This window comes from Cyrtonyx montezumae, unplaced genomic scaffold (genome assembly GCF_038088225.1).
Source record: "Cyrtonyx montezumae isolate F1298 unplaced genomic scaffold, pur_monq_1.0 scaffold_8, whole genome shotgun sequence".
In the NCBI taxonomy this organism is placed as follows: Eukaryota; Metazoa; Chordata; class Aves; order Galliformes; family Odontophoridae; genus Cyrtonyx; species Cyrtonyx montezumae.
Window position 1 is genome coordinate 76,321,835 of NW_027072089.1, and position 27,713 is coordinate 76,349,547.

General features: G+C 41.7%; 1 protein-coding gene across 1 annotated transcript in view; it reads left to right on the forward strand.

Moving 5' to 3' along the window:
* Positions 1-2,117: 2,117 nt before the first annotated feature.
* CDH20 (cadherin 20) overlaps positions 2,118-27,713 on the forward strand; it is a 110,408-nt gene continuing 84,812 nt past the window's right edge. The window contains exon 1 of the mRNA XM_065752384.1: positions 2,118-2,181. The gene's annotated coding sequence lies outside the window, so the exon portion shown is untranslated. The remainder of the gene's footprint in view (positions 2,182-27,713) is intronic.

Sequence of the window (27,713 nt, forward strand, 5' to 3'; positions counted from 1 at the left end):
AATCTGCATTTATTTTTGTGGTGCTGTGGCGTATACAATAATCAGAGCCTTCACTACAGCTTCCATTTCATTAAAACTCTCATATGTATTTTATTCTTTTTTCATTCTTCCCTTTACTGCTGAAGTCCAACTTGAGGCTCACAGACTACACTCAAACTGAGATGCAAACTTTTCAGAGAAGTGGCATCTGTTCCGCCTTTTAAATGAAAATCAGACATCAGAGCAGGCTGCCCAGGGAGGTGGTGGAGTCACCGTCCCTGGAGGTGTACAAGAGCTGTGTAGATGTGGCACTGAGGGACACGGTCGGTGGGCATGGTGGGGGTGGGTTGGTAGTTGGACAAGATGAGCTCAGAGGTCTTTTCCAACTCTACTGATTCTATGATATCCTGAATATAGTATATTGAAGCGCAGAAATAGGGATGTTTGCACATGGTGCAAGAAAATTCCTGTTGTAAATAAGATCCTAGCCTGGATGTACACACTCATTCAATGAGAGCTGGATTCCAGCAACAGGTCATTGCTTCTGGGATCAGAGTTGTGATGGTGTGCTGGTCACTTCTGAGATGATATGACATGCATCCCGTCCTGCTGTTGGGGAGAAGTGGCACTGAGGGCCACGTTTGGCATTTTCATTACCAGAAATATCCCGAGCCTTTGGTGCTGACCAGTGGTGCTGACATGAGAGCCCCTCCTGTCCCCCTGCGCTCTTACACTGAGTTCAGAGATGAGCATGCGACAAAGGAAGCTGGGGTGACATCTTTTGGCTTCCCAACAAATCAAAGCATTCATTTATCATTGCTGTAATTCACCATTTGAGGCACCATGCCAGGCTCCAAAGTCCCAATAACTTCTCTCAAGAGATTCACATGCCCTTTTTCTTTCATAATGCTGAAATGACCGAGTTGTGGTCAATGTGAAAAATGTGGGGCCAGAAAACTAGCCTGCATGACCTCAGTTCTGTAAATAACCATTAGTGCAGATCTGGATGGAGGAAAAAAACACCAAAATCTTGACTGTATCATCTGAATCTTCATCTCCAGATCTGACTACCGAGGGACTGGCACTGTCCCAAAGAATCGATAATGAGATTTAGAGCCTCCCACTGCCAGGCTCAGGCTCAGCTGCAGTCTGTTGGGACACCGCTCTTCTGTGAGTGGGGCTGCCCGAGAGCTTCCAGCTGTACCTGAGCTGGAGTGCGCTCTGTGCTGGCAGTGGCCAGAAGTACGGCCCCAGTAGTACCCAAACGGGGTGAGATTCTGTCCCCATGTCACTGAGGCTGGCACGAGTTTGCTCCCTTCCCCTTCTGTACGCAGGAAGGTGAGTGCGGCTGGGTGGCTGTAAGGCAGGTTGGTGACAGAGGGGATGATGCTCCCCGCCCCATCCTGCCGCTCCGTGCCGTGCAGCTCTGCAGGCAGTGCATCCCAGCCAGCCTGGCAGCTTTTATGGATGCTGAGAAGATCTTTAAAAGTGGATATAAAACCCTTTTATTATTTGGTTGCTTTTCCAAAGTATCACACAAACCCTCCAGGAAACTGTACTGTTTACCCTCATAAAAAGTAGCTCTGACATTAGTCTGGGGATGTTTATTAACTAAAACTGAGCTTTCTAAAGAAAATCAGCTTTCATCTCTCTCTTTCTGTTAAATAAAGGAAAGCTTCACCCCCTACCCCCCCCCCCCAAACACACACACACACACACACACACGCACACACTCAGTAAGACTTGCTCTCCCTCAGCATCCCGTTTTCTCGCAGCCTTTGCGAAGCATCTCCAAACCCTCCCGAGGTGCGGACACCCTCGCGGATAGGGGTGTGCGGGGCCCCGGCCTCAGCAGGGGGGTTCCGCGAGGGGGTGGGCCGGGGGGTGGCAAGGGGGGCGAGGGGGAGGAGAGCGCACCGCCCGGCACCAATCGCCTCCCGCGTGTACCCGCCGCGATAGCCACGGGCAGCGCCGGCCCCGCGCAAAGCCCGCGCACGCCCCGCGCAAGGCAGGCGGCGCTGCGCCCCGCGCAGCCGGAGGCGGGAGCGAGAGGCAGCGCTGCGCGGAGGCGCCCGGCGGGGCCCTGCGAGGAGAGGAGCGGAGCGGAGCGGAGCGGCGTGGGGCGGCGATGTGAGGGCGCAGCCGGCGAGCGGGGCAGCCCCAGCGCCGGGGAGGCAGCCCGGAGCTCCTGCGCGCAGCAAGGTAACGCGTGCGGTCCTCAGTGGGGCTGCTTTCTGCCGTCTTTCCTCCTGGCTCACCGTTTCCCCATCTTTATCTTGTTCTTCAGTTTCTTTCTTTCTTTTTTTTTTTCTTTCCCTTTTATTTCTTCATTTCACCTTTTCTTTTGCCTCTTTTCTTTTTTTTCCCCTTCCTTTCTTTTCTCTCTCTCTTTCCCCCTTTTCTCTCTCTCCTTCCCCCTTTTCTCTCTCTCTTTCCCCCTTTTCTCTCTCTCTTTCCCCCTTTTCTCTCTCTCTTTCCCCTTTTTCTCTCTCTCTTTCCCCCTTTTCTCTCCCTCTTTCCCCCTTTTCTCTCTCTCTTTCCCCCTTTTCTCTCTCTCTTTCCCCCTTTTCTCTCTCTCTTTCCCCCTTTTCTCTCTCTCTTTCCCCCTTTTCTCTCTCTCTTTCCCCCTTTTCTCTCTCTCTTTCCCCCTTTTCTCTCTCCCCCTTTTCTCTCTCTCTTTCCCCCTTTTTCTTTCCTTGTTTTTCCCCTCTTTATTTTATTTCCCATCCTCCTTTCCATCCCCTCTCCCCTCCCAGTCTCTCTAGCTGGGTTCGGGGCAATCCCACCGCGCGTCAGCCCCGGGACGCCCCCGGCTCTGCAGGTGCGGCGGGCGTGGAGGGGGGAGCCCCAGGGACTCGCGGCGGGGACACTCGGAGCCGGAGCGGGGGCACGGAGCGGCCGCCTCCAACTTTCACGCGGCACGAACCGCGGGGCTTCTGCGGAAGAAGGTGCAGGCGGTGCGCGGCGAAAGGTGGGAGCTGCCCGCGCCGGGGATCCCGAGGAAGCAGCGAAGCCCCCCTGGGGGTGCCGGGCTCTGCGGGAGCGGCACCGGGCGCGGGGGGAGCGGGGCGGGCGAGCGGGCTCGGATGGTAGAAGATACGGAAGGAAGAGCCCCAGTGGCTGGGACATAAATCAGGCAGAATATATGGGGAGTTGATGAGAATAGGTCTTTTCACCCTTAAAAAAAAAAAAAAAATAGCCACTCTGGAAGAGAAAAAGGAGGCTGATTATTGGCATCCAGCTCCGAATCCCAGGCAGCTGATGCTGAGGGGAGCCAAAGGGAGCAGTTCTTCTTGGTTTAAAAACAGCAAGACAGTCTCTGCCAAAGATTGCTGTAAACACTGAATAAAGATTTCATTGTGGCTCGGTGTGACTAGAATAATTAGGCGGTTAATTGTTCATTCTGATCTTAAAGTGCAGCAATCAGTAGCGCACAGTATGAAAAATACAGGGGGAAGAGAGGAAAAACAGCAATAGGAAAATGATAGGAAAATGCATCACTTTTTCCTCTCCCGCAGGTTTTTCTTTTGAGGCTGAAAGCACGTGGATGCTGGTCTGTTTAGATACAGAACACCTTTGTACAGCCAGGGTGTAATTGTGCTTTTGCAGCCACTGTGTCAACATCACAGTGGGCTGGACAAAATCAAATTATGAGAGTTAGAGAAATCCCATTTTATGGAAATGAAATCTGAAGATGCCAGGAGAATGAATGTCTGAGCTAGATTGATTGATAGCAATTAATGCATTTTACTTATGTGTACACTTTATTGCTAGCTCAGCAGGGATGCAAGCTAATGGTGCCAGCTTTTGTGCTACTCCAAGACATTTTTCAAGCAGGCACACAAGGTTTTATTGGTAAACTGTTCTTAGTTTTTAATGCTGTGACTGTGCCCCCCTTCAAATCAAGCTCCTTGCAGCAATGACTCTTCCATGGCAGTCTAATGAAATGCTCTCTTGTTGCACTGTGAGCTGTTCCCTGTGACGCAGTAGGAAAGCACAACCTGTGTGTGCTTGTACTGGGGGAGGCTGTAAGTTGTCGAGCAGGATGAGCTCACAAGCATTAGAGCAGGACTCACTGATTGGAAGTGAAAGATAGCACCACAGGCAAGAAAGGTTCTCTTTTCTATGCAGAATGTTTTTCCATATGTGTTAGTTCATGGCAGAGAAGTTAATTGTCAGAAAGGAAGGAAGAGTGCTGTGTCTGAAAGAAAGAAAACTTCCAAAGAAGTTCATAGGCATTTGAGCAAAGTAGAAGAGCATTTAAATATCTGATTGTAAAGGTAGCGCATTAATCCCTCATATGACTTCGTGGACTCCAGAGAAGTCATTAGAAAGATACAATCCACTCAGAGACATCCAGATAGCCTGCCCATCCATTAGAAGTAAATAAATAAAGGTGCTGGGGTTGGGCAAGAGAAGCTCAGTTAAATGTAACTTTCTGTCACTGCCCGTTCAGAAAGCTACAAGCCACCCATTACAGAAAAAGGTATCATCAAACAGAAATAGAGCTTTCATTCAGCTCTCAAAAGTAGAGCGATCTGTTGCATTTTGTTGAAGATGAGTTTGTTGAAGGTTTTGATCTGACCTTTGCTAGATTTCTGTGGGAAGAAAGGTGGAGAGAACAGTCTATCCAGTGGTACAAACTGAGCACAAAACACTGCAGTCTTTGCTCCAGTCACAGAGTTTAGGGCAGTTGGGACAGGAAAGTGACTCCAAAGTTTTGTCCGAAGCAATGGTAAAAAAAATCAAGTAGATAGGCAAGTGCCATGGTTTAAATCTGCTTCACAAGCATTTTTATTAAGCTGTTGTATGTGCTTCATCCTACCACAATGATGCTGGTATTCTGTCTATGAAGAGTATTCCCGATTTAATTGCAAGGTGTATTGAAAGAAAGTCTTCCAGGCATTTTGCTTGCTACTACAGTCTAGAGTGGGATGTTGCTAGCTCTATTTGCACTCTGAGACACCTCGGAGTGTTCTGCCCTCGTTAAAGCAATTCCAGAAGTGTAGTGATCAAGTGATTACATAGGAGACTGCTCAAGTTTCTGCTTGTGGTGTTCTGACAAAGGATGTTTCTGAAGTCTAGGTTGTGATTTTCTTACACAAAGATGATGTTAAATTTTAGAACAATCTGTGATACAGAAACACAATTTGAGAGGAGCCTGAAGTGTTTTTTTCCTGCATTCACAACATTTACCAAACAGCTCCTCTTCATTGGGATGAAACATACTTTGGGCATCACAGTAAGTTGGAGAAGAGGTCTTTCTTGCATTGTTACAACATGTTTAACATTATACACAGGATTATACACTGATATTCAAGGAAAACACTTGCCATTGAATTATAGTCAAAGACTGAATACTATCTTATACCTAAAAGTTGTTTAAAACGCACACTACATCTTCATAATAAAATTGCATTGTCACAGACATAATTGTTATTCATAACAAGCAGTCTCACAAACAGATTCCATCCCTGTAAGTATTGCGTCTCAGTCAGGCCAATTATGACTAAATTACTGCATGTTCTCTGCTGTATCAACTAATTAAAGGGTAATTAATAAAATGATAATTTCATTCTATGGCAATGTCTACATCTGGTTGTCATAGCAGAGTTTGTTTGACATATGGTTAAATGGTCAGATACTACGTTGTATGAATGCAGCATTTGCACAGAACACCTGGCAAGCTGGAGGAATTTTAACCCTTAACACATTAATTTCAAGAATCTGTGTCAGTGTACTATTAGATTTCCTTGCTCGTTCTCTTCACCTGGTTGTCTTATGCATTTAAGAAAATTTGGTTCTCCAAGTAAATTTAAGAGAGTACATCTTCAGTAGGGGAAGAGTGGGAAGTGAGTTTGAGATGTTAGATTGGAAAAGCAAGGTGAAATAGTACTGGCTTGTCACTGTGGGAAACAAACTTCTGGGAAGAGACTCTCCACAGACCCCAGTATTACTGGGTGCACCCTCTAAGGAAAGCTGGGCTGGAATTTGCACAGAGGCAATATTATCTCTTTTCGTAGATTCATTTGTATGTTGGAATAAAGGCCGAGGTGGTGGTCAACAGCATGGGAAAATCTGCATTGCAGGCTTCGCACACTGTACCTGTCATCTATAGCTAAAACAAAACTTTGCTCCCCTGGGGCAGTTACCGTGGAAGTCACACATCCAGGAAAAGAAAAAGAAAAGAAACAATCTTTTATCAAGTCAACAGAATATGCAAACAGTTCTGTTTTAGACACCTGATGCTATCTTCTGAAATACTATCTTCTGAAATTCACTATCTTCTGAAATACTAGTGGTTGAAATCTTCACAGCAGTCTATGCCTATTTTTTCAAAGCTCTTTTTTTTTTATTTATTATCTTTTAGCTTCCTTTTATTTTCAGGGAAAATATGTATCTTAAGCCCCAATATTGCTGTGAAAAATTACAACCAGTGCTGTTTCAAAGTATGCAGAAGAGTATTTCTGTCCATTAAACTGTAAGTAGTGGTACTTTAATGTAGGTTAAATTCCCATTTCGCATCTGTACTGTGTCAAAATGAGTCCCTCTAAGAACTAAGGATGATAGACAAAGTTGCAGGCATAATGTTTTCCTTCTCTTTAGGGAAAAAAAAATAATATAAAAGGGGGGAAAATAACTAGTGCTTTTTCAGCAATTGAGCAAAGGGAAAAGGATGTAGTAAACTGCAGGAAGGCATGAAAGTCTGTCTTTTCCTATGCAAATGATCCTAAGTGAACAGTTCCCTCAGTGAATAGTCAGGGTGGCTCATCACCTCATGCCGTCAGGTGCAGAGTTTGGCCAGCCATGCTTATAAAGCACTGTTTGTCTGTCTCTCTGAGAGTCAGAGTACTGTTTCTTGAGAATTTCCAAGTGCACAGATCTATCTCATTTTCATTCTACTCATGGAACTCATTAACACCTGGAAAATCTTTTATAGCGTTTAACTGCATCAGATGCGCTGTCCGGCACATGTTTTCTTAATAGGGCTTTCACTGTGGTATTGTCAAAGAACCCTTATGTCACAGCTGGGAACATGAATCTGTCATGTCAGTACTGTACCCTGTTTGAGACAGGAATAGTGCACGAGTGTGTTTTATGGAGGAGCCAAACATGCCCTTATACTGCATTAGTGGGAAAGAATGTGAAGCTTGTTCTCCTGAATAAAGATTCAGGCTGGTGGTAGTGGAGTACTTTGTACTATTTAAACACTGCTATCTCTAAGGCATTGTACTTAAGGAAAGGGAAGTTTGAGGCGTGCAAGACACTCACAGTCTTCTAGTGGTGTAATGCTGATGGTTAACGATATTTCATCATTTACATTTCATTGGGAAAAAAATTGCCAGAGGTTTCTAATTCTGCTATAGCAACTTGTTTGAAACTGGAAGTTGATATGAAAGTCCTCACCCTGGGAATATTTGTTTTTAAAACAAGTTTGATTTAAATATATTTGGCAATATAAGAAGGGGAAGAGAAGTAAATGTTTTCTAATTCTGTATGCTTTTTGTGCCCATTAAATCACTGTAAAACCCAATTTTAAATAGCCTACTTTGTAGCTCTTTAATCAGCATGCCTAGGGTAATTAAAAAAGGATAGAACTGTGAATACTGGCTGAAATGCATGTGTAAGACCTACTTTTTCAGAAAAAATTTTAACACAGTTACATACATTTCATCTACGAATTAAATGCTTAAAAGTCACTAGCTCTAACACTACCCAGTCTGTCACAACTGTATTCCTCTTTGAGAAGTATTTGCGGACTTGAGTGACCATCACTGTTGTGAAGGTTTTAACTTGGGCCCTCACATAAACAATTTGTGCACAAATGCAGTCACAGGAGGTACTGTCTTTTAAAATCCTTATTTTACTTGAAAACGTAAGTGTAGTTCCTATGCTAAGAAATGTGCCGTTCCCTCGGGCCCTGTCGCTGTCACAGAGAGCAGAGCTCAGCGCTGCCCCTCTGCTCCCTGTGAGAGCTGCAGCCGCCATCAGGCCTCCCCTCAGCTCTGCTCTGGGCTGAACAGACACAGGACCCCCTGCCACCCCTCACACAACCTTGCCCTCCAGACCCTTCACTATTTTCATAGTCCTCCTTTGGATACTTTCTAATAATCTTATGCCCTCCTTATATTGTGGCACCCAAAGCTGCCCCCAGTGCACTTTTTTCAGAAGTCCTTCATGCTTCTGACCTTCTCTATAAATAGATGACTTACAGAGCAAGCCCAGCACCAAACTGCATAGAGTTTGCCCTGCTGAAGTGTGCAGCAGCCAGCAACACAGCCCAAGAGGGTCCTGACAGTTTTCAAATTGACAGCATGCTGGGGATGAATTATTCTACATGATTCCTTTAAGCCCACTACAGAAGCAAATAAAAGGTTAAAAAAAATGAAAGAAAGAAAAAGAGTCTACATAATTAACCTTTCTGCCTAGGTATTGTGACACATAGTTAAGAGCCCTTGCGATATGTAATTTAGTTACAGAGAAGCAAGTTAAGGATTGAGTGAAAGGCTTAACCATAAATTTACTTGCTTGTATGAATTTAATTTAGGATTGCCATCATGATGTAGCATAAATTAAAATAGTGATAGCAGATCACCACTTGGCAAACTTCTTAAGAAGAATATAGGTACCTTCATGAGGTTATTATATATGGAATGTCTTCTCTGTGCTTAGCCCATTACTGAAATTAGTCTGTTCTTTAATTTAAGATACTCTTGAAAAGGAGAGAGGTGATTTAACAGGTGAAGTTCCACAGTGAGAATTAGGAGACTAACTTCTGGAAAATGGTGTTTCCTAAACAGTTTAGAAGTGTTTCCCAGCAGAAAATCTGTACTTTTTTCTTCCAGTCAAAATGTTATCTGGAGGTCATTAACCATTCAAATACATATGAGTTATTCCTTGACTTGAAGGTCATGCTTTGCAGGGAAAACAGGTGTTAAAGTAACAGAGAGATGTACCTGCTCAAGGGTGTATAAAGCTACTTAGGACAGAGGAATGCCTTCCAAGAAAGGAGGTTTGGGGAAGAGTATGGATCAGTGGTTTGCGTTTGTTGGAGGGTTTTTTCACAGCTGCATGATACTACTGTATCTCTTGAGAGGATCCATTGCACTTGTTTGGTTCGTGTTTCCTATATGGACTTGCTGTACTCCTGTGTCTCCTTCAAAAAGTAATATGGAGATGGGCATGTACCACCCACAATTAGGGGTGCCAGCTCATCATGAGCATTTCTCTCTAAGGCAAGGAAGAACAAACACAAGCTGTTAAATTGATTCTGACGGGAAGCTTGCTTCCAAGCACCCTCTTTGAGGGCACTCCATGAGCACACAGGGGAGATCTTGTCAAGTGAATAGAAAGTATCCTTGATAGTGACAACAGGAAGAGCTATCAAACCTTTGGAAAGGCATCTGTGAATTACTGACCTAGACCAGTGCCCATGCCCCACAGCCCTGCACACCTTATATCCCTTCCACCCTCCTTGGGAGGAAGAGCAAGAAGGAGCAGAAAAATTGCCCTGGCAGAACATGCTGAATGCCAGGCAGTTGCGTAGCAGGGAGGCGCATAGGCACAGTGCTGCAAGCAAAAGCTGAAATCAGCCTTCAAGCAGATGACAAGAGAGGATCTGTCAAAGCAGCCTTAAAGAGTACAGAGAGCACATTGAGAGAAAATGATGATAACAGTAACAAAACCTTGCAGAGACTGAACAGAGGAAGAAGCTGCAGGAGAGCAAGAAAGCAGAGGATTTGAATAGTGAGGCAGAGAGAAAGAAATGGCAAATGTCTTAATAAAATAACAGACAGAAAAGGACAGATTGGATCAGTGACAGATATGGAATTTAGCAGTGACTTGGAGAAGAACTGATACAAAAGGAAGACAGATAACTTGCAGGCTTGTGGACAAGCATGACAGAAAGCAGAGCAGATTGTGGTAATAAAGACTGAAGGAACAGCACCTGGATCCCACAAGAAGCCTCTGGAGTGAATATTTGATATTGGAGGAGTTTTATAAGGAAATCAGGTTCCTTGCTTTGTGCATGGAATTTCAGGTAGTTCATCAGTAAGCCAAGAGAAAAGCCAATACTGGGGATATATACATCAGAAATTGAACCATTATATAGAAATTCTGTACTGACTCACGGCTAAGCTTGGTATCCTAGACTTTTGAAGGGTTAATTCTCATTAGGGTGTGTTCAGGGGCATTTCTGAGTACATGGTAGAACCGCGTTCTATTGCATATGCTATGACTGAGGTATGCTATTTGTAATGACTCATGTACATACATGGTACATCTCAACATGAAAGATGTTAGACTCAAATTGGTAGAAAAGCTAATAATCAAAAGACCCCAACAAGCACACTCAACCAGCAACTCAGTTGACAGTCTCTTTCTATATGTTTTCTTGCCCATCTGCCCAATATTGCTCTTTAAGTGCCATCTTGTGTTCTGCCATGCTGCCCTGTAGCAATGGAAGGACCTCCCATTAAAATGCATTTATGTTATGATGACTACTAAACACTTGCCTAGAAATAATGAATGAACCGTGATTCTCTATGGCAATACCCTGCAAGACTATTAATTTCCCTATTAACAAATCCATATCTCCATGACACTTGTTTGCTTCCTACCTCTGGGTTCTCCCAATGAATTCCTCTTCACTGGAGACAAGATCCATTCTATTACCTATGTAGTCTCTTGCTGGGTTGTAGAGGTGTTTATGCAGAATAACCATGCATAATAATGTGTGGCAGATAAGTATTTTTTTAATACGTATTCCCAGCCTTGAAAAATGCCTTTTGATTAAAATGTGTCTCTAGTTTTATTTCTTTAATTATGAGGTCCTTATTTTGCTGGAACTTCAATAGCTACGCCACAAATAACTTTCAGGGTGTGCTACTTTTTTCTTTTTTATGTGTCAGTTTAATAAAGCATCAGTGCAATGGTTCTAGATAACCATTTGAAATGTTTTTTATCCCATTGCTCCCTTTCTTTGCTGAGATATAAGTGCGCCAGAGTCAATATCTGTGCTCTGGTCAAAAGATGATTTTCCACAGGAGTGCATGATTTTTGAAGCTACTGTAGGCTCTGGACACTACATTCCCATTATTTTTAACAATCACTGAGCATCAGAATTCCCAAAGTAGCTACAGTTACCCACCAAATTGTCCTCAAAGAGTTGGTGGACCAAAACTTTTTATTCTGAGATTAATTACCTTCTTCTTCTCTGCAAGATCTTACCAAGCTATTTATTGAATAAGCAATTATCAAATGTCATAACATATTTGACTTGCTGGCTGAAAATATTCAATCTATCAGCAGTTATGTGCATTTATAATTTTCTTAGGTCCATTGCTCTGTCTTTTTAGGCACTACTTTTTAAAGGGAACAAACCACTTAATTTCTGATATAAAATACTATCTCATGTAGGATAATTATTTTCTAGGAAGACCCCCTGCATTGCAGGGCTCCAGGAGAGTTAGAAGTCTATTTTCTCATATGTCAGTGATGGGTGTCACCTTTGGCTGAAGAGATGGCTTTGGTTCTGTATGCTCACAGGCTATTCAGACACGTCTGAAATCATTGCTTTGATGAACTTCTTTCTATGGTAATTTGCTCATCAGGGTACCATTTTGCAGTGTCAGACTGTTACTTGAAGAACATTTACATGACGTAGTGAAGTAGAATACAAATTAGAGTGATATTTCATACAGAGATTTTTCTTCACCAATTTGCTTTACTGCATATACAGAGACCACTTGAAAAGCTTCCCCCTGCTGCATAATCCCACTGCCATTCGTTACTTTAGAAATAATCATAGCGTTCTCCTTTAGCGGGTTGCTAGCAATCTCTGTAAGGATAAGAAACAGAGTAATGTAGTGGTGAATAATCTGCATGTTCAGCACTGGAAAAATATCTCTGTCATCAATGAAAAAAGGGAGAAATGTTTTTCTTGAAAGCTCAGTACTAGATAAAAATATTTAGAATTATTAAATATTAAATTATTAAATTTATTTAATATTAATTTAAGAATTATTAAATATTTAGATATCTAGCCATATTGACCAATAAACAATTTATGGAAAGAACACAAACAAACCGTTAGAATATTTTAAGACTGTAGCTCTGACATGTATACTTTATTTATGACTTTGCAGTGCAGTCTTTTCCAGTAATGTTTATAGGATGTAAAAAAAAGGAGAGGGGGAAGATGGAGGCCCAATGTTTTATGCTCTTGCACTGAGCCATGTGTGGGGTATTATCAGCATCCGTGAGACAATCTTGATATTCCTGCCTCACAAACCACTGGAACTAAAAGAATCTCAAACATAGTGTATTAAATGTGTAAAGAAATGAAGAGGAAGGAGTGATTCTGCCCCATCTGAAATTTGTCTGATACCAGGGCCAATAAATGAGAGCCTCAAGTAACACTTACATTGATACTGAAAAAGGAGACTGGAGTGGGGTGGAAAAAGGGCCTGGCCTTAGCACAACTTCTGCCACTGCTAAATGGTCAAACAAAAAAGTCAGTTCACTTCTGATTGCATTATTATATATCTAGGTAACGGTAGAAATGAGTTTGTTTTCAGGAGATTCTGAGCCAAAAGGGATTCAGGTTGCTTTTGACTATACAGTGGATCTGGATGCTTGAGAAACTATGTGGGTTTTAGGTTTATGAGACCAGGTAGAAATAAAATTTTTGTTAATAAAACTGTTATTAATAGCTATCATTTGTGTTTTAAAGGTGCCTGCAGGTGCTAGATTTTATGCAGACCCCTATGCTGTGCAACCCTGTAGAAGGGCTTGCGATCTAAGTACCAGAACTAGGAGATCATAGTTCTGTTCTGCCAAGCCTTAGATTTCAAAATCATCACATTTCAGAAAGAAACCAAAGCCCTTTGAAAATGTTCCGACAAAAGAGCTGTCAGCATTTACATTTAGGAATGAATAGGTCAAGATTTTGAACATGTTCTGACCAGCACAATAAAAACAAAAGGCAGAACAGAGCAGAATAGAGCAGGCCTAGAAAACCTGTGAGCCACCAGGGGGCAAGGTCAGGGGAAGCTAACACTGGATTCAGGCCCCTAGTTCCTACTCCCATGCTACGTCCACCAGGTGCATCCATCTTCCTTGTGTCAGCTGTTTCTGAGCCATGGGTCAGAAGCCCTATGGGCCACAGGATGGCAGCGCTCTTTGCTTTGGAGACCCACTGGTAATGATGCTTTTATGTACAAGGCTCTAAAGAGGCCGATGTAACCCCTGGAGGCCCTGGCACCACACTGTAGCCAAGGAGGGCTCCTTCTCTGGGGACACCTGCCATCTGAACACCACTTCCTAGGGCAGCACTGCTTCCAACCCACTGCTGGAGAAACACCAATGGGGAAGAATGACGTAGGAATGAACGCATCAGAAAGACTGTCAAAGTATCTTTCAGATTACTGGGAAGAACATCCTGCTTTAAAAGAAACTTCAACAATGTTGGTTAACTGGGTGAGTGTGCTTCTAACATATCTGTCGAGCATGATAAATGGTACTCTCTTAATATTCTAATTTTACTGGATCTGATGAGCAGCTTTCGGAGTTCAGAGGCAGAAAAAGACTACTTGAAAGATGGTTCTTACAAGAAGCTAATTGCATGCAGGGCTTTCAGAAATAGTAGGTCAGTTCCTGTTCAAAAGTTGGGTGTCTGCACTTCTTAGTGGCAACAAAATTAATTCTTCTGGACTCGGGGAAAAAAAAGGAGTACTTTGATTTTTACTGGTTAATGTACTGTCGCATCTTACTTCAAATAACATTTTTAAGTTTTAAGCCATTCCACAAAGGAAGGGGTATCATTTCAAAGATGAAGGTTTGGTATAAGATAATTCCAGCAAAATTGATTGTATTATAGGCACTATGTTTATATGGCTTTTGTAAAATACTACTTTTTTAATGCTAATATTTCAGCAGTAGAAATGAAATATTGCGGCTGAGTTCTCTTCTGGACACATACATAAAAATACCATTTACACCAGTACAGCAGTGAAAGCAATGTGATTTAAGTGGGTTCAGATCTAGCCCCACAGGCCAAATTCTAGTTTTAATTACACCCTATCTATCTTAAAGATCCAGGATTTACTATCTCGGGACAGACTGGTGGTCTAATAGCTCTGGCGTCTTGTCTGGAAAAATGACCCATGTCAGATATTTCAAAGAAAGATGTAAAAGATCTTTATAACACAGCAGTATCTATGTTACTCGGCTTTAATACACTGGCTTCCATGGGATTGGTTACACTGGTAAAATTAGAATAAATTTCACCTAAGAAGGGTCTGAATGTGGTTCACAATAACCGACTGATTTCTACTTGATTGATGACCTTTATTTTTTTTATTAGCTTTCTGTTATTTTTGTGTTACCGTGATGACCCTCTCCAGCTTAGTGGTTCCATCCATCAGAGCAGACCTTGTACAGATTCCTGAGGAGGTCTCTGCCTTACTAGGGGGGTTATGGGAAGGTGTTTACAACTGATGTGCTTCTTGGTGATGGGGTGTAAAATGATTTTTAAAACCAACATTATTATGAAAAGAACAATGCACAGGGTTGCTTGTAAACAGTACTTTAAAAATCTGCTGTTTTGAAGAAAGAATTAATCTAAAAAGATTTTCAAAGGCATTCTTTAGCTAGACATCACACTGAGTCACTAGCTTGATAATAGTGTTCGTACCAGGTATTCTGCCTTGATAGTCCCACTCAAAGGATTCAAAAAGCAAGCTATAATAAAACAGCTTGGTTTGTTCACAGAAGTGTCAAATCAAGTATTTTCCTGTTGGAAAAGGAAGTTCATTAAATTTGAAAATATTCTCAGTGAAAATTGACCTTTTGGCAGATTGTTGCACAAAAATGTGGCTGACGTATATTTTGTGTTTGGGATGGGATTTTGCACTGGTGTTAAGCATCTTGAGAGTGAGAGTATCATGGCTGGTGGGGCTCTAAAGGTGGCTGGGGTGGAGGACCCACAGGTTAGACAGAGACAAGTGGACCAAGAACATCAGCTCCCAGACACGGCCATTTAGATGATGCCAAGGAGCTGTGCCCCCACAACACTCCTGCTCCCAGTGCTGAACATTTTATTTCAGAAACTTTACAATGACTCATTTCACAACATAGATATTATATTTTTTTGCTCCTTAAAACTGATTTTTAATATGTTTATTTAAATGAAATGGCAACATTTTTGCATTTTATCATGACTTGGGAAAAATACCAAATACTATAACTTCTTGTGAGACAAAAATATTGTTTTTCAATCTGATGTACAAACTGTACGGCCACAGTAAATATCCTCAATCTCTTGTAAAAGAAAAAAAAATAGTATATACTGCTACATTTCTCTTCAAATGGTCCTTGGCTAACTTGGACTTTACTGTGTGAATGAAGCTGCAGTCATCACTGTGTGTGCACATAAAACTGGAGAGATCCTCATCATCTGAACCTATGGGTTCTCCTTATGGTGCACAAGACTGTCTCCAAAATTAAATCCCTACAATATTAGCATCTTATAAAAGAGAACTCTGGGAAATGTGTAAATTAAAAATATAATAGAAAAGAGATTGAGTAGCCGTCTATAGAGCCTCCTTTGTGCTTGCACAAAGATTTGTGGGCTTCAGAATCAGCCCTTTCCAAGAGATGTGAGCTTCCAGTGGGGTGAGGAGCAAGAAGTTCCCAAAATAACTTAGCTTCGGGAAAGCAAATGTGACAGTCTCCTAATCTATGGCAAGAGGTCCTGTCATTTTTGTTTGCCGAAGTCTCATGTAACTAATCCATTAGTGCTATTTCTTTTCTGTTGCTGATAATGAATTAAATCCTTACACTGCAGTTCTGACATATACCCATCTTCTTTTCAAAGCCTTCTGTTTCCTTGTCTTACTTGATTATAGCCATAAAGTGGGCTTGCTATTATGCATGCTTTAGTGTGAGTTCATCCATGGCTCTCAACTGCAGAAGTAATGTTTTGTGCCACCTGTAGAGAGAAAAAGACACAAGGCAGCAAAGTGGCATTGGATTTGCTGTCCTTTGTATATTTCTTTCCTGATCATTACTGGAGACATGCGGTATGCTTTGAATGTTCCCTGAGGGTCCTTGCATGTCTGTCAACGTTTGTACACTTATATGGCTCAAATCTTACATCGATTCTGTCATTCTTTGGAAACAACCTCTAGATGAGAAAACATTAATCAGGAAAAAAAAAACAAAACATGATAGAGTAGACTTTACTGTGTGTTGTGCCATGTAACATACCAAAGCAACGGGCATGTGATGTTGTGGTAGGTAGACGTGCTCTCAAAGCTGGGCTTGAAACAATTTTGCACATGAAGAGATGTGATTCCAGTGTATTATCATCTCTAGCCCCTTGTGACGATTTGTGAAGTTTGCACATTTCTAGCAGCCACGATGAAGCTACAGCTTTTGGAAAGCCACCCTGAGACTTGGCACTGACGCCCTCAGAAGATAATGATTATCTCAGACCTCACCTTCTCCTTCACAAGCAAAGTGCTGCTTTTTTATTTTCCTAACACTTGGCAGCACGTAGATTTAAACCAACAAAAACAAAGCCCAGCCAAAACAAAGCACCACACTGCATACCCAGTCCTTCCTTGTGAAGAGGATAAGAGGGACAATGCACCCCACATGGCAGATGTTGGTTTTTTAATGATCTGCAGGGCAGCACTCAGATGCTGCAGTGACATATGGCCCCATGGGGAACAGAGCAAAACAACCTCCGTGCCCCTCAGCAGCGTGAGAAATGGGGCCCACCTGTGAGTGGAAGCGGGAAACCTAAAAACACAATTAGTGAAAGCCTTGGTGATCCCACAGTGCACACACGTCCCTGTGCTTCCCATTAGATGGAAGTGTGATTACAAACCTTGCTTTGGAGGATTTAAGTGGGACAGTACCCTGTGTTGATTCGCTTACTAGGAGTAGATTCCATCCCTGTATGTGTGTGTGTGTGTGTGTGAGCATCACCCAAAGCATCCCAGGCAGTGTAAACTGCAGAATTTCAAAGCTCCAGGATTCCAATTCATTGCTTTTTTAGGGGCTGCCTCTGATCTCAGCTTTTCATCCCTGTTTTTATTTTGAAAAAAATCCCCCCCATTTCTCCATGTGTCAGGTTACAGGCAGAATCCCTTTCCTTGCGTCTAGTGACCATCCGCGTTGCTTTGCATGTAGTTTACATCTTCACAGTCCGTAATGAAACTAAGACTTGAAGGAAAAGCCCCCGTCTCCAGCTGTCATGTCTAGTTGTGGCAGCAAACTGGTGTTTCATTGTAAAAGATGTTAATTTCAATCTGAGCTGTGGCTGTGTTGAGAGAAGCATAAAAGGAATTCTTGATTATCTGTATCAGTACCGTTGTCCCGGGGGACAGGCTCTGAATCTTCAGATCACATATGGCAAGAGTGCTGTGATAAAATATGCATCAATAAAACTTTGCAATTTATGATAATAAAGGAGTGGAAAGTTTTATACACTGTGATAATTATTCCTGACTGGTATTTTTTCCTCCCTTTTATTCTTCCGTACTACTCTGCTTTTAAGCCCTTTTCTGCTTGTTGTAGTACTGACTGCACTGTTGTAGCTGTGGGTTCACAGACTGGGGAGCTCTCTTTCTTCCTGGGTCCCTGACCTCCGGTCTGAATCAGTCTGCTTATGGGGCGAGAGGAATTTGCCCTCTCTGGGAAGGATCCCCTGTACTCTTCACTCTTCTGACTCTGTTGTGTATGCAGGCACACTATATCTAGCATGAATTTCCAAGTAGCTTCCAAAAAGGATCAAATTATACTCATCTAATCTTCTTTGCATATCTCGTTATTGTAATCAGTGAGAGATGCATACATTTGCATGAAGGTAGGCTTTATCCCATATTGCATGTCACCTGCATTGTTTTAAATGCATTTCATTTAAACGATGTTTTTAATCTTTTGAAGTAGGAAAAATAACGATATGTTTACAGTCCTGGGAAGTAAACAGTGGTCTATTAAGAGCCACCAATATATTATCCACGACCTTATTTTTTTTCCATAGCTGATTGTATTTTTGGTGGCCACATTATGAGAGACCTTCTCTTCTGCTTCAGCATACTCGACAGCAATAAATCATATAGCTTGCAATGAGTGGCCCCCACGGTGCAAACCGTTTGCATGCCTGGATTCTGACTGACTTCAAAGGGACTTCCACGTGCTGTGCGTATAGGCAGCACTCTTTTACTGAACACCCTCTCTCTGACATGTTTGCACAGCGTCTAGCATGGTGGGACCTCCAGTTTGCTGGGACATCTAAGCCCTGCTGTAACAGTCATCAGTATTGCTGGTCTTGTGCTTTCCCTTTTTATTTTTCTTTCCTCTGTATTTTTCTTCAGGTGGCCTAACAGAAACAAATAATTTGTTTTTATCTTTTTCAAGGCTTTTTTCTCCACAATTAAGGACAAGCAGGGAAACTACTTATGGGAAACAGTTTAGCCATCAAGAATGTGTTCCTTACTGACACTCACTTGACTAAATTGTGTGCTCCCGTGCGATGATAGCAAAGTACTTATCTTGAAGCACATGCTTATTTCCTATTGACTTCAATAGCACTTAATCACCTGCCTGAGGTTCAGCACGTGCTGAAGGGTTGTGCACACTGGGTTCCAGAAATCCATACTGATTCAGTCCTGCCCATTCAGCCTTTCTTCAGGTTTCTGCAGGTGCTTGAATTTCATCAAAGACAATGAGGCTTAGATGATTTGCATAAGTGCTTACGTGGACTTACACGTCTCTAAAGTTTTGCTGAATCTAGGCCTATCCGATTAAAAGGTGCTCAAATGTTTAGCAGGGAGAACAGATTGCTCATAATTTTGCAGGTACTTTCTCATACAGCTGTAGCAGCAAAGACAAAACGTAATACTATTAGTTCCACTTTAAGGAGTGATGAGAGATTAAGGTTAGGAAAATAATAATTTCTAATTATATAAACGTAAGGAGGAGTGGACAATGAGGTTAGTAATGAAAAAAAAAAGGATCTTAGGGTTTTTTCTTTCTGCCTCTATATTTGAGTGAATTAATAGGAACTTGCAGACTATTAGAAAGTTGATTTAATTTTGTTTCTTAACTTTGCTCTTTTTCATTAGGGTGATCCTAAAAGCAGGTGGCTTTCAATTAGTTTTGTTGACAGTGCTGGCTAATGTTGTAATGATCCTTGGGAGAGGGAAAGAAAAGAGATTTATTGCAGAAGGGATAAGCTAGGCCAGGCAAAGAGACAGAGTACATAACCACTAATTAACTCATGTAGTCATTAAAAAGAAAAAAAAAAGGAGAAAGGAAAAACAACAGGCAACCTGAGAGAGGATTGTAAAGCATTTCTGTGCTGCAGATCAGACCCCTGAGCTTTCGTTACACTGTGCATATCATATTAGATGGTATATATGAGCCAATTGCATATAAATCACATTCTCCCAATCTTGCAAGTCCTTGTCACAGAGCATATTTAATTTAACATTCTAATATTTATTTTCTAAAGTTGTAAGTAGGCCAAAACATATCCAGTAGATTGAGCGTTCTGCCACAGCACAGTGCCTGACCTACGCTCCAGCAGAAAATTAGCCCTAATTCATCTTTACGGTGACCCTATGCCAAATAACCATTTCAGATGCTCCATTCCTGCCCCTCGCTGACTTTGCTGTAGCAATTTTGCCTAATTCAGTTTGGATTTTTAATTACATCTATTCCATTCATTTGTTTCCACTTAAAACCATCGTGTTGTGCTTGGGCAACTTGTAAGCAAGCTTTGCTTGGTCTTAGTATCCTTTAGGGACAGGCTCAAGCCAGAATGCGCATATGTTTGTTGAAACCATGTCAAATGGGAACGCTAACTCACATTTGAACCAGAAGGCTTTGTTTTCTGACACAAAGGGTCAAAGTCTGTCTGCTTATTGCCATTTGTCCCTTCCCTCCTCTTCCCTCAATCTCATCAGGATTACCTTGAATTCACATTATGGATGAGAGTTTTTGCAAACAGATACAACCCATTGGAAAACAGAGGCCCTTCGTTCTTCAAAGCACCTTTCCAAATGATGTACTTGGGGCATCCCTCACAGCTGTTAGCACTTCTCTAGGGCTGGTTAGGATTTCAGCCAGTCTGCACACGAGTCTGTTTTCAGATACCAAGTACAAAAACTGAAAAATCTCAAGCATCTTTATCGTCTGATTTTGTTATTCTTGATAAGATTTAATAGGGATTTATTAAGACTATGTGTGTTTATTCCATCTGTTATTTGAGTTATTAATGCTGTATTTTATGTTATAGCACAATATAGTTGGTTCTGCACTTCCCAAGATTAACAGAGATTGTATCTGAATTCTGTAATGCTCTCTACAAATGTAGAACTGGGCATATTTGGAGAGCAGTAAGAATGTGAAGTGGGAAGGCTGCAGAAAGGACACTGAGATAAGGCAATCTGAGTCTTCCTACTGATCTCCTGCCAGGCATAGATCAAAATGTTTCATGACAAAGACTATCAAATTTCATTTATCTCTTGAATGCAAATTAGTCCTAAGAAGTTACAGTATGGGAGGAAAAGGTGAAATGTATTTAAATTTAATTTCTATTTTTTTCCCAAAAACTGTATTTATCAAAGTCAGGTGACTTCTGGTTTTGACATTACACAGGTAACGCTCCGCTGTCGTTTCTTAGGTCTAATATAGTTCTGCTTATGAACAAAACTTGGCCCATAAGGGAACATATGGGAGAAGCAGAAGGTTAACATCAGAGGGAAAGCACTTCTACAGGTGGCATTATATTTAACTCTGCTGTGTATATGCATTGCATCCAGGCAGGGGACAGAAGTGGGGTCCCCCCTCACAGAGCCAGCTGCTCCCAGAAGGAGTGAGGACGGGGCAGGGTCAAGGGCACTGCCTCCAGCCCCTGTGGAGCCTGGGCACACTCTCCCATAGGCAGCAGGTGCAAGTTGGCCATTTGCTGCCTGTTCTCACCCTAGCACCATCCCGGCGCCTGGCTCTGGAATCTGGCACTGGAGAGGGAGCCATGCTTGGCCTGGCGTCACGACCTGATCAGCTTTGCCTCGTTGCCAGCTGCCAGCTCCCTGTCCTCACGCAGGATGCTACTAAAGGAGTGATGGGGCCTGGCTCACCACAAGGCTTTGGCACCAGCACTGCAGCATTTGGGTCAGGAGCTGGGTGTTGGTGCAAGGCACACTGTGCCCACCTCTTCCATCTATCTCACAAGTGTTGAAGCTATGCTAGCCTTGCCCTGAGCATCCTAGCCTAGGGAAGGCAAATAAAATTGAAAAGAGAACATACACACAGAGGGTCATGTACTAGGATGTTGAATGAACTAATGGTTCAAGTGTGCATGGGACAGTGAGCAGCATGGAAATCAGGAAATTGCAAGAGAGCGGGATTGAGACAGGGAAAAAAAGATGGAGCCAGGCTGCTCCCCACAGCACGGCCCTGCCCAGTGCCTCTGGCCGAGGTGCAGGGATGTGGGTAACTGCATAAGTAGAAGTGAAATTATAGGAGCCACCACAATCAAAACGTGCTCACCTTGGAGAACATTTGAAGCTTTTATGCAGCTTTACTAAATATAATTTATAGAAACAGTGCAACGTTTTAAAATAATTGATGCTCACAAAATCACAAGCTATGATTTATCTTTAGCATTCTTGTTCAATCAGGCTGTTTTGTGACTGACTGAAATATCCCCATATTGTTGCTGCAAATGTTTCTGTTCGCCTGGGTGAGGGATTTACAAAAATCCTTATTTTTTTTGCTGTTTTGTTTGTTTTATTTTATTTTTATCTCGACCATCTATCTTTCTGGCAGCGAGTTATTCTAAAGTACATAGTGTGGGATTACTAATGCCTGCCCTAATGCTTTAAATGCTTTTTTTGAGCACACAGTCTGTATTCATTCTTAGCTATGCATGCATCTTCTAGTCACATTAGATAATCTATTTTTCTTTCCTTTTTCTTCATGCTGAAGATAAAGGAAAAAGGAAACTGTGAGCATCTTGTGTATTTCATTGCGTTTCTTAATGACTGTACTTGTATTACTTCACAAAAAAAAGAAAAAGTGGTAGTACTAATTGTAAAAAGCTGTCTGGCTGCAGCATGCGGGATGAAAAGTGTTATGCATTACAGCATTTGATTCTACTACACTGCTTGGTTGCAAAATTATATACTAAGTACATTAGTTTAGAATTAGAGCAGAATGTAAGAACCTAAATATTGAACGAGTTCTCACCCTATTTACTTCTTGTGACAAAGAAGTGGAGTTTTTTTATAAGCATCCATTAGTTACACTCTGCTATAAAACTTCTGAGTTCTTAAGATGGTGGTAATTTTATGAGGTGTCATGTCATCATGCACCACAGGCGATCCGCATGCAAGGCATCACTGAGGACACATAGTCCAGCTTCCTCTTAATGGAAGATGCTTACTGCAACTTTAATTGTTTAAGCTACGTTTCTAAGAAAAGACAGTAACTGCTGTTGGAACAGATGTTATAGATGGACACACGTTTGGACCCATAACTTTTACTCATCTGCACCAGCCTATCTGATGATGGATATTAGTTCCGCTCACAAGACCTGCTGCATGACACCCGTACTACTCTCTCTTACTATACACTGCACTCTTCTGACAAGTTCCTGCAATAACACTGATATCCCTCTCTGGGGACCTAGAGTACATGTCTGAGTTGGGACAGGAAGATAAGACAGGCCTGCAGAAGATAACAATAAAAGGCTTTTTAAGTGATGTGGTCCTTTTTCCCTTCCAAGATCAGTTGCAGGCTTTGAATGAAGAGTGTTTGAAATAAAGTTTTTCTAGGATAGAAATTCCTCCGTGTGCTACTCATAGTGGCCTAGCATGGATTGTTGATTTCACATAAGAAAAAAAAGTCTCTGAAGATGAGTCCAGCTTTGCCTCAAGTATTCAGGAGTATTTATTCCCAATTTATTGAGTGCATCACTAGTAAAACCAATTATGTCGTGGAAGCGACTGGTAGATTGCAATGCAAAATATATTTTTTCAGCTGTTTAGATAAGATAGCTAGATACCCTGACCTGTACATTGTATCAGCACAGGTAACCTATGGCAGCTCAGACCAATGGGTGATAATTGCCTAAGAAGAATGGTGGTGGGAACAGTGGGATCATTTGTGCTTCTTCTTCCCAGTGTCCTTAGCAAGGCAATGCCTTGAAAATACTGTTGGGAAAGACCATTACAGTAGAAGTGGAGAAAAGTCTCTTACAAGAGCAGACTTCAGTCACTGGTACTGCCAGTGTTTGAACATGAAACATTTGCTTATAAAGGCAGGATTGAAAATTATCAAATGTACTTTGAACCATTTTATTTTAAAACTGCTGAGTTTGATGGGAATTTTAGCAATGAATTCCTCTGAAATATTATGCCCACTGATACAGGAAAGAGTAGACAATATCGCTAGATAGTATTTCCTGGCAGAAAATTAGCTACCCTACATTCTACACTACTATTATTTATTATTAAGGGCTAACTCTCAAGGGGTGCTGGTACAGAAATTTATAGGAAGACAAACCCTGTAGCAGAAAGCTTTAAACTCCCCAGTGACAGGTCCCTGTGGAAAGCTTTTTCAGAGAACTGGGAACTTGATTTTTTTCTTACCGTGTTTGACTTGTCCAGAAAATAGACACAGATGCTCTTGTCAGGTTCCATACGCCACGGAAGTAGGTGTGGTATATTCTTCTTCTCAAAAGCTCTGTATGCCAAATGTAGAGTGGCTCTATTTTTTACAGTACAAGGATAAGATTTATTGAATTAAATTATAATTTCTTTTTGTTTTGTTTTAATTAAGACATAACTGTTTGTCAGAAGGGATCAATTTAAATAATGCTGCTTTTGAATTGCTGCAAGAGTCACAGTCTTGTTCTTCTATCATCACTTAGTTTTCCATTGCAGTGCTGTATTACTGTTGTCATTAAATTCAGATAGCATGTAAACTGGTGTAGTGCTGGAGAAAAAAAAAATAGAAAAGCAATCATGATGTTCCTACAAACTGAAAGCCTATCTGGATTCTGTATTCTGAAAAAGTATACAGGAAAGAGAAGAGTTAGGACAGCAATGTCTCATGGTAATGATATTGTAATATTGGTAATGTACTCTGTAGGAACATAATGTTGTGGGTTTTTTTTCCTTGAAGACAGGCACCTGAGGATAAATAGAATATGTTTGGTTGCCTGTTAGGCTCAGTGTTATTAGATGCCAATGAGCAACTGGAAGTGAGCCCGCAGGAGTTATTTGACTGTAAACTAGACTCTATCCTAGAAAGGCATTTCTTGTGTGAGCCACAGAGACAGCTGTGGGGGACCAGATTATGTGTGGTCCCAGGCTAGCAGGAACATAATGAACAGTGCAGATGCAGAAAATGGGAAGTTAATAGGAAAACAGAACATTTTAGGATCTTTTAAGGCATAGGAAGATTCTTGATCCCAATGCGCCTTGAGTGTTGACACTTTTGCTTAGTGAGATATGTTGTTAACTGAGATCAGGATATTTGATTTGGGGGCTGAATTGAACACCCTATATTACAGATAGACTTTCAAGAAAAATGGAAGATGTGGCTACTTGTCCTGATCACTAAAAGCAGCCTTTTAAATTCTGCTTCCTACTGCAGAATTAATGGGCATGCACGTATCTTGCTAGAATACTTTGAACTATATTGAAAGACAGATGTTTTATTAATCTAATTTCCGTTAGATGACTTTGAACAAAGTTGTAAAGGAAATACTGAAATATTTTTAATGAGATTATAATAATTTACCTAAGTAACATTAGTAAAGCAATAGATAATGGTGACAAATTACCATGGAATCTTTCAGGCAGTAGAGGTGAGGCTCACAAGAATACTGAATGAGGTCTCTAGGGACCACACAGGTAAAATGAATTCCTAACTCTGAGATGCTGAGATCTATCCCATGGTGAGATGTGAGAGCTCATCTGGGACTTCTGTCGTATAATTTCTGAGTAAGAAGGAAGCAGAGAAATACTGAGTGCCATGAAATTTAAGGACCAGTTGCTAACAGAGCAGAGCAGCTAAAAAAGCCTGGTGTCCTAGGATTCATTTTCTACACTCACAGATGCCTGTCCCTATTCTTCAGTAGCCCTATTACATCTATTTTGGCTCCTATAGGCAGGGTCAGCCCCACAGTATCTCCTTTTGCCTTCACGTGCCCCATGAGCATCCAGTCAAAATCAGACCCTTTCAAAGCCCCCAGAGAGGTGTTTAATGAGGCCAAGGCCCAAGCCACCTGTGTGCTAGACTGCCAGCCAAGACTCAAAGCACAATTAATTAACTGGGGAGAACTTCCTACAGATTTTCTCTCCATGGGACATTCATTTGAGTTTCTCCTCTCTTAGTTGCATTTTTATGCGCAGGACCCTCATAATTTCCAATTCTGTCAGCTCTGAAATAAGCCAGCTGAAACTGGCTGAAATACCATAAATTGAAATAAGCCCACGGGTTTTAAACTAATTATGTGCACCCTGAAAGGACAGACATAAATACAGAGCCATGTCTTAAAGAACACGCTGTGAGTGCATAAGCTCCCATGGCCTCAGCTTTGAAAAGCCTATTAGAGACCCATCAGTCAGTGCTAGGGTTGTGCTTGATAACAGAGATGATCCTGTATTACATAGTGTTGTATAGATGATCCAATCCCAGACCTCATGTGGGAAAACCTTTTGATGGAACAGGTATTTTCTGTGTTTTTGTGGCAGCAAGATGCTTTCCCAGATGCTCAGCACCCCAGGCTGCTGCACATCCAGGAGCTGACTGCTGTTTGCTTGCAGATAAAGTCAGTTGTGGGCCGTAAATCTGATGTACTGGGCTGCATCTGCAGAGAGGCTGTACCCACTGTGGGCAGCATGCCTGCCCAGACCCTGACACATGGACACCAGGGAGTTGTTCTCCTCATGTAGTGCATATTTATTCAGAATTGTGGAGGTGCCCATTCAGTTCTGTCCTTCAAGCAGTCATATGGTGGCTCTGTCATGGACAGAGGAATGGTTAAAATTATATCATTTTTTTATGAGGTCATGCTTGAAATGGTGCAAACACTGAATGAGATAATATTTCTAGAAGGATGAGAGAACAGAGATCATCAGCAAGGCAAGAAAGCCCCTGCCTAAACTGAAGATGAGTACTCCCCTTCTCTATCATAAAATAGAGTGAATCCAGGGCTGGTCAGCTGAAAAAAAATGAATGTGACACAAGTCTCTTATATGCAGTAAAACTGAGACAGAAGCCTGACCCCATTTTCCACTAGCACCCCATCCTCCGGCAGTCTCTGTTCAGTTAAGGACATGCTTAATAAAAGATGCACGTTTCTGCCGTGGTGAATTTAATGGTGCTGAAGTCCATCCCACTGCAAGACGGTAGTTAAGTACCTGCTTAACTTTTAGCAAGTCCCCAAGTACCTGCTGTAATCCACTCCTGATCATCTCAAGTACAAAGACGTCTGCCTTGAATGAAAGTGCATTCGACTGTGTGTTTCATTACAGATATTTGGGAGGTCTAATTGTTGTGCAGTTAACAGGATAATGCACTACTTAATCATTTATTAATAATTATTGGATAATAGTAGAACTAATGCTTACCTGTAGTTACAATCTCTGCAATCTCTGTTGATTAGAATTTTGCTATACATCAATGATGCTGGAAAGCTTTTGTTATGTAAGAATGTGCATTGCCAAAACACGAACAATCCCGCAGTCTGTTTCCCCTTTTCCAAAGCTGGCAAAATAGTAAAGGGAAAGCAAATCCCCTCCAACAAGTTCATTCAATTATGAAATACTGTGGAGGAGGTGTGGGAGGAGGACAAGAAGAAATTCTTTCTAATGCTCACAGTAATTAATTTTTTAGCCTCGAGATGAAGCCCAAAGTCCCTGACTTGGATTTGATGTTTGTTTAAATAGCAGTTGTTTTTGTGTCCTAGAAATGAAGCAACATTATCTTGCCACATAATGCCCACAATCCAAAAATGACAGAAACTTTTTCAGACTGCTCACCTTAGCCTGTCCCTTTCAGTGACCATCACTTTCCTTCCTTTCGGGAACTTACATTGCCCCTCAGATAAACAGCCAACTTCTCTCCAGAAAACATAGGGCTGAGTCATTAACTTCTTGGCATCAGTGACTGAATGCTCACTTGCAAGGCTCACAATAAGCTGGTATACAAAGCTTTTCCATTTAGGCACTAAAGTCAAAGAATAGGGTATTCAGCTGATCTAATTACCTGTCTAAACAGGCCTACCGAGTAGAAAAAGAAGACCACGGGGTTAGACTTGGATCTGTGTTACACTGCTGAAAACTTCAGGGCAATCAGTAATGCTGCTTCATATTTAAATCTGGTTCTGTGTCCGCTTACCGCATTAGTCTGAATCTCAGAATCTGTAATCAGCAACCTACAATTAACTCGCTGCGTTTGTGCCCTTCTGATTAATCATAACACTCCATATTATTATTAATGCAAACAGTAACCATAAAATATTTCTTCATTAGTTCTGGCTGGTCGGCTTTTTGTTTCTTCCCTTTCCTACTGGAAAAAAATAATTAGCCAGGAATAATACAATTAAGAATGATTTAAATCAATTCTATTAACTTGCTTTAATCAGTCGTGTGTTCCTCAGTCTCCTTAAAGTCTCCTCAGAGGAGCTGCTTCTGCACCAG